At 36.6% G+C, this 13,290-nt stretch overlaps 1 protein-coding gene across 5 annotated transcripts in view; it reads right to left on the reverse strand.

The window, feature by feature from the left end:
- Lilli (AF4/FMR2 family member lilliputian) overlaps positions 1–13,290 on the reverse strand; it is a 199,036-nt gene that overhangs the window by 124,013 nt on the left and 61,733 nt on the right. Inside the window, exon 1 of one of the 5 annotated variants that reach the window (XM_083086826.1) lies at positions 3,073–3,700. The exons of the other annotated variants lie outside the window; for them this stretch is intronic. The gene's annotated coding sequence lies outside the window, so the exon portion shown is untranslated. Of the gene's footprint in view, positions 1–3,072; positions 3,701–13,290 lie in introns of those variants that run through there. 5 annotated transcript variants of the gene reach the window in all.

The following is a 13,290-nucleotide window of genomic DNA, read 5'->3' on the forward strand; positions in this document are numbered from 1 at the left end:
TCTAACTCACATAGTTTTTAACCTCATTTGTAATTAACGAACTATATTTATAAGTATTAGCATTGTAAAAATTTATTATTATATATTATTTAATGTTACCAATGTTTATGCACAATTCATAAACATTATCATATATTTTATATATATAAATATATAATGATAAAGTGTTAAAATATTAAGAAAAAGAGAGAAAAATATGAATAAGCAAAATCATATTTTTTTCGCTATATTTGTTTTATCGACATCTAAAGTTATGGAAAAGACAGTTATTTCAATCTTTAAAAACCTGACAGAAACATGGTGACACACGTAATTGAATAAAAGAACCTCACGTCTGTTGAGGATTAACTAACACTTGGATGTTTTGACTTTTATTATATTCCAACATGTGCGCGCTTTTAAAAAGATGTTTGTCCACTTTTTTTGTTCCTGCAGCTAAAAAATAAAAAACAGCCGTTTACAAATACCTTTTACAGTGAAGGATGAATTTTTGAATGGACTCCAAAACACACTGACTGGCATTTCTTTGTAGACTTTTCGACACAATTCCATTCTTTCGAAAAATATATTGACAATTTTCGCGCAGCTGTAAATTTCCGAATCACCACTGCTAGAAGTCTAGTTCAAGGGTTTGTATCTTCAAAACTAAATAAACATCCCGCCAATCTAAGCATGACATCCCAACCAGAAATTTATAGGCCACTTATAAACAATGGATATTAAAATGCGAGCGCATTCTCGTCGCGTCGGAGTTTCAGCTACTCGGTGACAAAGTGTTATCGTATCTCCGGTAACGATAATGCTGGCAAGAAAATTGCTTTCTTCGCGCCCTATGGATTTCCCACCGAACAAATATGATTCATAAAAACAAAGCTTCGACAATGTTAACCCCGCGAAATGAATCACGCGAGCTCATTGTTTCCTCCGCGTTACATCTCGAGAATTTTGTTTTCGCGCAACTTACAAGACGTGTCGACAATAAGAGTATATTTACGTATATTACGTCACAAGAATGTTCCAATTGAATGCTGCCAGCAATTAAATTTTGCACATAATAAACACGATAAAAATAAATCTTAAAAATGAGTGGTGGAGTAAAACGTTCGTATAAATTAACCCATTCAGATCCTATGTACATAATTATGCACAAAAACTTTAAAATCATGTGAAATAGTTATTTTTTTAGAATTAGTTTCCCTGCGATCTCTCGGTGGACTAAATAATAATAAAAATAATAATAATAATAAAAAATAATAAATAATAATAAAATAATAATAAAATAATAATAATAATAATAATAATAATAATAATAATATATAATTTTTTACATTACCAGAAAAAATTCAGGTCTGAATGGGTTAAATCATATGGAATTATAGAGAGTGACCTTTGCGAGAATTTAAAAATATATATTACAAATATGAATTGAGTCTGCACTTTGTAATAACATACTTTGCAGCGTGCGTGGAAAGATCGATCTAATATCGTAGCGTCGTAAACACGTCGTTCTGAAAATAGTGCGATGCAAGCAGACCTCAAGACGTATACGCGTTTATAAAATAGCCGATGATCGCGAAAAACACTTGCGCAATACATTCAAGTGTGCACGAAGGAGAGAGCGAGATTGCGATAATAATTATCAGCGACATTAGCAGACTTTTCCCACGTGTTATCGAACGAGAGATTTTTCCTGCCGCGAAAAAAATAAGAAATCGCCAGGTGCAAAGTTCGTTACACGTCACGATAAACTTGCACGTATGGCTATCCAATGATTCCATCGTTTCATCGGATGCTGGAATTGAAAGCACGACTCGTGCGATGGATGACCCTGACTTTTTCGAGTCGAATCGATCATCGCGGGACAACAACGATTCCTTCGATATAACGCATAACGAGATAATTAATATTTATAGATGATAGCGGGAAACGAGTTTAATCCGCATATTGTAAAATAATAAATAATGTGTTGAAAATGTTTTATAAATGTTTGATGGAATAATATTACAAGATAATATATATTATTAATAAGTTAATATATTTAATTGGAGCGATATTTTCAAACGAGTGAACGATGCATCTCATCGAGCTAATGCGCACTTTATCATCAGTCTGCGATTAGTGGAAAAAAAATCGACTATTCAATTTCTATGAATAATTCAAACTTTCTCGCAAAAGACAGACTTTCGAACACTAGCGGATCCTGGGGGGGGGGGGAGAGTTTAACCCCCCCTGCAAATTAAAAGAAATTAATTTTGCTAAATTCGTTTAAAAAAATATAATATAATGAAAATATAATGAATTAGCTAAACAGAACTTGAGGGGACTTATTTAAATAATAAAGAAAAAATATATAAATAAAAATATATAAAAAATAAAAAAATATGTAAAAAATAAAAAAATTTTTTTTAAGTAAAAATGGGATTAGAAGTTTCATCACGTTTTCGTCGTTGATCTGGAAGTAAAAGCTAATTGTAAACATGAAACCAAAAATATTAAATCAAATAATTTTGCAGAAACCCCCCCCCATTATCGATGTCAGGATCCGCTAGTGCTTTCGACTAATCATAAATAATTATACATTAGATTGATATAATTTATATTAATAATTAATAATTATAGAGACTTGAAATTAAAAGTTCTCTATAAACCAACATTTGCGAGTAATATTTCGAGTCGGACGAGACGCGTATAATTCGCGCAGCTTCCCGTGGAAGTCTAATTAATCATGACATAATCGTCACGAGATATCGCGCAAGTGGAAATTTGCGAAAGGCAAAAATTCAATAATATTTTCCGCGCGCCATTCAACTTTGAATGATTACGCGTCATAAGCCCCGCTGATAAATTATTGACAAACCGCCTGTCATTTCAAGCGGCAGCTTGTTGTCGAACAACAAGAATCATTCCGCGGTAAATGACGCAGCCGCGCGATGTACCGATAGAATTACGCGCGATGTTGGCTGATTACGCGCCATTTCGCAATAAAACCGCCGCGAGCCAGCTCCGTTCACTCGTGAGAAAAGAAGGGAGGGGGAGGGGAGGGTGAGAGAGGAGGGAAAGGGGAAAGCTCACCGTGCGTTCAGGAGAAGCGAACGATGACGTCTGCTGTCGTCGTCGGTCCGACTGAAAGCGATCTCGACGATAGATTCTTATCACTACGATCACCGAGGTAATCACACGAGGCACTCGTCAACAACGCCAACGACGAAGGCACTCTCATTCTCCCGCCGAGTCCCCGTACGAGTTAGCGCCGTGAAATAAGCAGCACGAGAGGAGCGGCTAATCCAAGAAGCGCGCGCTCCGTTGCTGCTCGTCGTCGTCCTCGTCGTTGCACACGGAAAAGATCGGTAACGGAGAACTCTTTCGTAACGCGAGAGAGAACACTGTATCCCGGCGTACACTACGTCGCACTCGAGGAGAAGATATTATCAATGATGACGTAGCGCGAAAATAGAGCCGGTAGCTTTGACGCACCAGCAAAGCACTGTGTTGACGCGCGACTATCTCTCTCTCTCTCTCTCTTCGCGTACCCGCACTCGCGTACGTAAACAAACACTCGCGTCGATCGAGGATTAACGACGATCGAGACGAGATTGCGCGCGACGCAAAACTACGTGACGCAACAACGACACCGAGAGAAGACGTAGCGCGAAACGTAGCGATCGTTGCGCGCCAGACGATGGTCGACGAGAAACTGGCACCTTCCGGTCGAGACGGGAGAGGGCGCGGGACGCGGGAGCGAGATAGACGCGCACGCCGAGAGCGAGATGCACGCGTACTTGCGCGCGCGCGCGCGCGCGCCGGTGTGTGTGGGTGCCGTATGTATCGGTACGCGAAACGAGCGAGCGCGTGTCGGGCTCGGCGAGAGAGCGCGTGCGGAGAGGGAGGGAGAGCGAACGAGGAAGAGTGAGAGAGAGAAAAGGAAGCGCGAGGAAGAGAGAGATGGGAGGAGGAGAAGGGGAAATCCGCGACACTAGCGACTGCCGTCACGGGAACGGCCAACTACTACTATTACTACTACTACTACTATTGCTCGCCGTCTCTTTTTCTCTTGGAGAATGAGTGAAAAGAAGAGAAAGAGAGAGAGAGAGAGGGTGAAGAAATCACGAGAGCTCGTGCATGCCACGGGAAAAAGATGCGCGTGTGCGCGCACGTGTCGGTATGCGTCCGGCAGATTTTCATGTGCGTGCGTGCATCGAGAACGCAAAGGGGAGAGAGAGAGAGGGGGGAAGATTGAAACGAGAGAAACGGCGAGAGGGAAAAGGAGCGAGATGCGGAACGCGAGGGAGGAGGGAGGGAAACGGAGGGGAGGGAGCGAGACGCGAGGAGTGGGAGATTATCAAAATGGCCGCACGCGCAACCTACTCCACGTCCTACTCCTCCGCATCGCCGCCACCTCCGCCGCCGCGCCTCTCTCCATTCCTACGCCGCTATTCCTCCACCTTGTCCGAGCTCGCCGCGCGACACGGTGCGGCGCGGAAACCGCCAAGCGGTAATGCCGTCCGATATAATGGTAGTGGACTCTATCGTGACAGTCGCGCGGACCGCTAGTGGTGGTGGCTCGTGCTGGATGCTCGTGTAACGTATATAAGTCGAGAAACGCGAGGGAGGGGGAAGGGGATGAGAGAGCAGGGCAAACAGAAGCTGTCGTCGTCCGCGCCAAGTAGAGACGAAGGAAAACGAGTTTAATGTTTAACGAGCTACTCGGAGATTGTGTGGTCGAAAGTGTGACATTGCAGAGATGACAAAAATAATCATGGAAAATAATCGTTAGGAAGGAATCAAAGTATACAATTTTCCCTTTCAATTAAATTACCGCGCGAATTAAAATTAATCCCGTATCAAACCTTTAACGTTGAGCGAAAATTTATGTAAATCGCAATTTTTTGGCAGCGCAGCGGAAAAAGCCCCGTTACTAATGATTGCATCATCCCGCACGACAGAGCCAATTTACGCCGGCGTATAAAATCATTAAAAGCAGATAGCTCACTGTTTTAGCTGTAACGATTAATCGTCGTTTATGAGTAATAAGCGCAGCGGCAATTTGTTTTGGGATTGCGCGAGCGACAAGACACGTGCATTATGTACGCGCGCTTCGCGTGCGCGATTCATAATTACGATAATTAACATCTCGCGCGTAATGCAACGCGAACGCAGAAATAATTCAACGGCGTCGCGAAAAATCGCCCGGCGCCAATTAATTCGTTCCTCTCTCTCAGGAGAAACTCTAATTGTGCGCGCGGCTGATTTTACATCCGTGCGAATCCATGTACGTTACACGCACGTGCGTACATGGGAGAACGTATACATATTTATGCGGTCGCAAACGGAAAAGCTTCCCAACGAGATCCTTTAGCGTCCCGTGAGAAGAGAGAGGCGGGTTTCGTCCGCAAATAACTTCGATTTAAAATTGCCGGTCGCGATGCAGCGGCAACCCCCGGACCCTCCGCGACTCTGAGTGCATAATATCGGCGTTAAACTCGCTTTGAAATTCGAGACGTACCCCTCCATCATCGTCGCCGCCGACGCCGCCGCCTCCACTTATACGCGACTAATTCCCGGACAAAGCGCTCTACATGAAAACAGGGCCGACGCGAAGCGGCGTCTGTCGGTTTCGGCGAGCGGTTGACTGCGAAAACCGACTCGCATATAATGCATCGGATCGATACACGCGCGGCCCTCGCGCGCAGCGAGTGCGAAAATAATCACCGCGTACTCGGCGAGGATCGGAAGAAGCGACCTGTATTCTCTCTCCCTCCTTCCTTTCCTCTCTAAAAAAATGACGCTTCGATTTAATTAAAACTTCAATGTACAAACGACCGAGTACTGAGAGCAAAAATCTTAGAACATTTGTCTCGAAACAATAAATAATGAATACATTTGCTTTGTAACTGTCATAATTATTACGTAAGTGTTATGTAAGCGATCAACGTTTATTATTTTTGTCGCGTTTCTTTAGTCATTTTAAGAGCGCGACACTTGCAACACGTTTGAGTGCGATCGATTTAATTCAATTTCTTAATCTATTTAAAACGTTTCTGTATCCGCGATTTGATATCCTGAATTAAAATTTAAGAGTCGAATATAATAAGATTAAAGATACTTCCTTACAATTAACAGTTCTTGTGTCTAATAAGTTTCTTATTAAATATAAACTCATGGAAATATATCTTTCGATTGATTTTACAAAAGAATAATGCTCGTTTATTCTCTTTAATTTCGTTACCTATTTTTAATATCTTGCCAAAGCGACTCTAGCACTTACATAATTAACTCAATAAAAGCGTTCCTATCTTTTCTGTTATCCACATAATAATGACGTAATTCATATATCTCCTTTCCTTTTTATAAAGTGGCAACTTTTAATTTTAAGTGATAAGATTGTGTCGAACATTTCGTCACGCGCGACGTAGCGGTTACAAAAAGAAACATCGCTGACAGTTTTCGGAGCGGCTCGAGTGGAAATCATTCGGTCGGAGAATAACTCATCGACGGTGATGCTACCGGCCAGCATCAAGCTAAACGCCACCAAGCCGTCGTCTGTCAATCACTTTTGCTAAATTGGCGTGCCGGAGGAATCCCGGCAGTTCCGCCATTCGACCCGATCTCTCGCGCTGACAATCGTAACGTCAAAGTCCGTTCGGTGACTGGCTGATGTCCTGACCTACACCGCCGCTTTCATCGTTGTCCGTCAAAGGGGCGAAAGCACGAAGGAAGAGGATGGGACTCGAGGGATTGAAAGGACCGACGTGTTTACTTTTGTTTATGTACTCCGCACATTACTTACTTCATTACTTTATTTTCTGTTAATAATCTACAGCGGTGTTTTGAATACAAACATTGACCATTATTCGAAATGTTCATTTTTCTTATCGAACCATTTTGATAATAATTTAAGAAAAATTATTTAAGAGACCATCCATTCACATTTCAAGAATATTATAGATATTTCCTCTCTCGGTCCAAACTAGAACGTAGCTTTTGTTTCGTTCTTAGAAAAAAACGGAAACCAGGACAAAGAGGAAAGAAAAAAGATTCAAGAGGATCTGTTTGTCTTTTCTCTCGACAGCTTCCGTTTACTTTTCCTTGACCGCCATTCGCCGCTGCATTATTATCTCGAGTAATCGATTATGCCCCTGGACCGCGCCGCCGTGTCATCTTAACCTTCACTTGGAAGTTTTATCTTTAAGTATAGACGGCACTTTGTAATCAAGTAATTACTAGAAAACACACGTACCTTCGTTTTATTGCATTGTGTTAGGTTAGGAGGATTACGCGAGCTCATGAATAATAAATGCCTAATAAATAACGACGTTAATTTTTTTCATAAATCTTTCGACATAAAATACTATAACGGAATAGTGTTTCTCAATTTTTTTTCGTCATAAAAAATCGCAGCACAGAGGATTCAAAAATAAAGTTCAATTATTTGATGAATATTTATAATATATATATTGAAAAAAATGTGCGTGCACATGCATACACACACAAGGAAAATATTTATTATAAAATTAAATCATTATAGTTTTTATAAAATAAAACCTTTCATATTTTTAATTATCTCTATTAATAATTTAATATATAATAATTTAATAAACTTGTATAACACTTTTGAAAAAATAATATAATTTTTTAAATCGTTAATAGTGCGCGGAAATGAGTTCTTTGTGTTTAAAACATACATTTGTATATATTTAAAATGTATAATTTATATGTATTTAAATGTGTATATTTTGTATCTCCTTATATTTTTATAATTTTGTTTATAATTTAAAATATATAAATTTATAGTTGTTTTGGCATGCATATTTGTGTTTTATGGATTCTTTGTTTCTCGCATTCTTTGTTTTCGAATTGTCAATGCATAAAGAATTCGAAGATGAAAAAGGATTTCAAGAAAAAAATTAAAAGAAAAAAAGGTATGAACCGTATCTGTTTACTTTATCCTTCTTGCTTATTTTATCGTATTCATTATCTATTAAGAAGACGATTGTGCTTCAAATTATCGTCTATGCGTCGCCAAGAAAGAAACAAAAAGAAAGTAGAACCTCTCTTTTTACTCAGATAAGTGTACAACAACGTCACGAGATAACAGTTCTTTATCAGGTGGTACTGTTCTGATGACAGGTAACAAGCAAGCTATACAACAGCAAAATTAATTGCATACTTTTCAAAACACACACGCTATAATTATTTCTAAAACTTAATAATGCTTCCTGTAAAGTTGTTTAAAAATAATAATTTGCATTTACAAATTTACTTAATTACTCATATAATTATTTGTTTGTAATAGATAAAAGTGACATACGATATCTCAAGTAATTGGTTCGCATTAGATTGTATATCTTCATAAATCTATTAGTTATTTTCTTTTAATAATAAATAAATGTAGAAAGAAGTAATGATAAATCTATTAGTCATTTTCTTTTAATAATAAATAAGTAGCAGAAAGTAATGATTGACTATAAAAAAAAATAGACATATATAAAAATTTAATCCAAGTAAAATTAAATATTATAGTTTTAATTATAAATCATTAATAATAATCATTAATTGCTTGATTGTTATCAATTAGAAAGTTCTAATTAGAAGAAGTATAGCATGACAAAAATGCGGGTAATAAAAATTCACGGTTACCGAGCCGCACCGAAAATTCGCAAAGTTATAGAGCACTGATGTCGCGGAATTGAATAGCGATTACGGGAAAATGCAAATCTACGTTCGTGCAGGAGGAGAAAAAGAGCAGAGAAAGAGAGAAAATCATGAAAATCCCATTCCTGTGAATTAATCGGCGGCCACTGATTTATTCGTCATCTTGTCGCGATAATTATCGGTCGCTTAAATATTTTTCAAGGGCAATTATTTCACTGAACTTGTTATGAAATCGCGTGGACAGTCAAGTTAAGTGTTATTAAATGCTAGCGATAAACGATGATGACATCGCAAAGAAAGTTTGCCCCGATGCAGAATGCCCCGATTAAGGACGTGCTGTTTTTTTAGAATATTATAGCTCGTTCGATATTCTAGCTTATCGGCGTCATAATTAACTCTTAAAATTCATCCACAGTGAATTCTATTTCGCAATTCGATACATTTGATCGCCAGACTTATCAAATGTTTGTTTTGAAAAAATGTCCAATGGAAGGAAAATTCTTATGCGATAAAAATATTTTGATTAAAAGTTTGTTTTAAGTTTAAATTAGTTTATAATATTATTGACATTAATTATTTATTACTTTAATTCTACATACGATTACACGCAATATCAAATATAGTTTATTAAAAAACGGATACAAAATATATTGACTATATTATTCTTTTTAATTGGAGTTTTTTTCCTTAATTAAATTTTTTTATATTTAATAAAGGATTCTTTATACATTTTATCTTACTTCTTCTCATACTTCATCTCACTAAAATCATGTTGATTTTACTAGTCATAGTCATAATTAGTTGAGCAAATAAATATAAAAACTTTTTGAAAATACACACTGTACTTTTTTAATAAATATGTGGAATAACCACGACTTTATGAAAATTCAAATAGCAGCGCGAAACAGGAAGGATAATTTACGCCATATTCTCGGTAGTTGCGGAGCCGCTGAATAAATTCAACACCATGAGTAGAAAAAGCCGACTAAAACGAGAATCGTTTTTTCTTGCCATAATTATGGGGCCCGAAATAAACCCGTTTCTGACCGCGGAAAAATTTCGACGTAATTAATTTCGCGAGTTTCAGAAACATGTTAAATAGTTCCATCAAAACATTATTCGTTAACTTTTGCAGTCGAATTTTTATGTTTAAACGCCATTCATATTAACTTGCTGTCACTTATAAATTCATTATTTTATTTTTTAACATATGTTAATTTGTTGTTAAACTGTACGTTTTTTGTATGATAATTCATAATATTTTTGATTCTCAATTTTGAATTAGAACAAGATTCCAATTGATTTTAATCTTCATAAAATCGTCAAAAATGTATTCGATGCGTATATAAAGAGCTACGGCTTTTTGGCTTCCTTTCCATTCTATAATTAACTTATTAGTTTTAAGTCGAAATATCTTTAAATGCAAAAACATTTTGAGAAAAATAAAAGCTCGTGAAAATTGTACTTAATAGCTTTCGTAATGATTAAGTGCAATTAAATATTATTTACTTCGTCAAAACTATTTAAGAGTAAATAATTAATATTTACTTATATTAAAATATTATTTATTATCAAAATATTTTTAATCCTCAAAATATTTTTATTACCTAAAATACTCGATCGTCAAGTTAGATATTTTTCATGTTTTCACGAAACAGAGAAGATCAATTTTGACAAGTAAAAAAACAAGGAAAAATATCCAATTCATAAGAGGAACATTTTTCTCTTTTTAGGATTGGTTCGTCCTTGAATAACGTTCTCGCAAACAGAAAATCGCATCTTCGCACAAACGATACACACGGTTTTTTTCTCCCGCTGAGTAAGACTCGAAGTAATAATAGAAGAGAGTCGCCAAAATCTAGATCTTAGTCAGTGGATTATTTTTATCTGCGCGTAGCACGAGAATGAGACCAATCTTCCATTCCCTATTTCACATTAGCACGGCAATTTCTACAGCTTCTTATATTTTCGGTCTCGAGCTTAGTCAAACAGCTGATTTAATAAAGCCATACTATGAATATTCAAGATTGACTACTGAGACAATTTTGATACGACAACGCGCTTGATAACGATGATGATGATAATATTTGTGAACCTTGATTGCGGGCGATTATATAAAGAAATATATAAATAAGAGATGTAATCGCTATATGAAATTATATAATTGACAGATTAATTTATGAAATGTGTAACATTATCAAAAAATTATATATTGCGTATCGCAAAGTTATATTTTTTTCAGTCTTATAAATAAATATTAAAAATATTTTAATAAATTACATTTGCTTTTATTATTTAACTGTTCAATGAATAATATTAATTCGATAAAGGTCAAAAACAAAATATACAGATATATTAAATTCAAAGAATAAAAATTTTTTATATTTTATATTCTTTTAATAAATAAAAAATCTAAAAAAGGAAAAAACTCTTGATGTGCTGTAATTGTTATAAGTTTTCCGATCACCTGACACGCAAGAGACATCACTTTTGTTGCTCGGACGCGGCTGCTTGTGTCGGTAACAAGTAAACACAGCATGTGCTTGTGTTCCATTGCCCCAGATAAGATCAGCTCCCCCCTCCATCGTATACTCTCTCTCTCTCCTCCTCTTTTCTCTGATATCCTGCGGTTTTTACTTTATAAAAAAGGGCAAAATAGTCTGCTACGTTAGCGAGAGCTTACGCGAGGATGCCACCGGTTATGCGTACATAAAACTTCTCGTTCCCATCGACGCTAAAGCCCCGTGAAATATCGATACTTCTCGAGGTGCTGCTGTATAATAGGTCGGCGCAAGACCGCGAGCAAGTTTTATGAGTCGCTACGGAATTGGATGAGTTCAGATTTTACACCGGATTATCGCGATGAATCCCGAAGAAAGTTCTTGCGGCAAGTTCAATTGACAGTCTTGAGAGAAACTAACGCAATGTTCTCCGTAATTATTGCGAAATTACCATAATTTTGTTTTAAGTAGCGCGTGTTCAGATTTCAATAGAACTTTTTGAACAACTTGGTTTCTAAAACACAAACGTAAAAATGATACATATGTAAGGTGTCTAGAAAATAAAATGCATCTATTTAAAAAAAAATATCTCAATAAATTATATCGTTTTAAGAATGATGAGTTTTTAGAATCTCGCGGGGAGAGCGAAATTTCAGGAAATGATTAATGAAGATATCGCTAGAAAGAAATTATTACGTAACTTTTTTATAATGATAGAAAGCACGATAAATTATTTTGCCGGCTAATAAAATTTATTTCATATTAAAGAGAAATGTTTCCGTGTGCCAAAAAGGCATAACTTTGCAATATAAACGAAATTAGTTTCGCAAGTTGAACTACGAAGAGCGGTGTCGTAACGCGGGACGCATCAAAGTCGAAAATGACTTTCTCCTCCATTAACCGAAACGGTTTCTCGAACCGGGTGCGCAGTGAGTTACATTTCGCCGTGTGAACGCTTATGCCGCTCGATAAAGCGAAAACGACTTCGCTGGCGTTAGAAACGAATGATTTTAATTGGCGTCACGCGAGATCCAACCTGTCACTCAATTATGAATTATTGCCGTTGAACTTTGCGCAATAAATATATTTTACAATGCATTTTTGAATACATTTAATATGTTTTTCCTGAGACCAATTGTCAATGAAGTTATTTTATCTGTGAATGATAAACAAATTTTTTTCATGGTATATTACATATCACAATATTTTTTTATACGAGAGAAGAGGAGAAACTCGAGTAATTATATATAAATGAATTAATACCTTTCATTGAAGTGTTATTTCATATCATGGAAAGCGAATGTGTCGGTGCATTTATATGCACTCTTCACAGTGTGTTATTTCCTCATTGCTCGCGACAGGTCGATAATAATTTGCAAATATATAACCGGCAAATTTGTTGGCGAGCTCGAGCGAGGAAGGCTACGATACCGCGCGCAGCCTCTTATTTTACAAATTACGACGAGGGTTACATCGCACCGTCGTTGAATATACACGAGACACAACTCCACTTCGTTTATGCTCGAGGGACAAACCGAACCTTTTGACACCGATCCTGGTTTAGCTCGTTCTGCGGAAAGAGTTAATTTCACACACAAAACCTGACGAAGCACTGGGATAATTATATCTGTGCGCGTTTCAATATTTATATTCATTGCAAGTTATTCGATTTAATTTAATTTGCAAATTGTTTCCTTTTTTTTACTATTGTGACCCATTTTTAAAATTGCCACAGAAAGAATAATAAGATAAAAATAAGTCAATTATTAATATTAAAATTCAAAATTATTTTATATACTTGTCAGCTACGAAATGTGTAATATTTTCATATCGTTTTTTTATATGCTATATCTCGGAGAACTTTAACGAATCTTAACATTTATCATAATAATTTCGAAAAAAGTCTCCCTCCGACAAACTCGGAGAATTTACTTTCAAATGTTTAAAAAAAAAAGTCAAAATTTAAAAAGTTGAAATTATATTATGAAGCTCACATAATAAATTCATAAACACAATCTCAATTAAAAAGAAGGAAAGAATTTCAGACAATTCAGAATTAAGTTCTCCAATAAACAGAGCAAAGAACGAAATCATTCTCGTTCAACTCTAACACACTTTTTCTTTTTTCGAATTTCAA

This window comes from Camponotus vicinus, unplaced genomic scaffold (assembly GCF_025532165.1).
Source record: "Camponotus vicinus isolate PSW18456_S1 unplaced genomic scaffold, iyCamVici1.0 SCAF_13, whole genome shotgun sequence".
Classification (NCBI taxonomy): Eukaryota; Metazoa; Arthropoda; class Insecta; order Hymenoptera; family Formicidae; genus Camponotus; species Camponotus vicinus.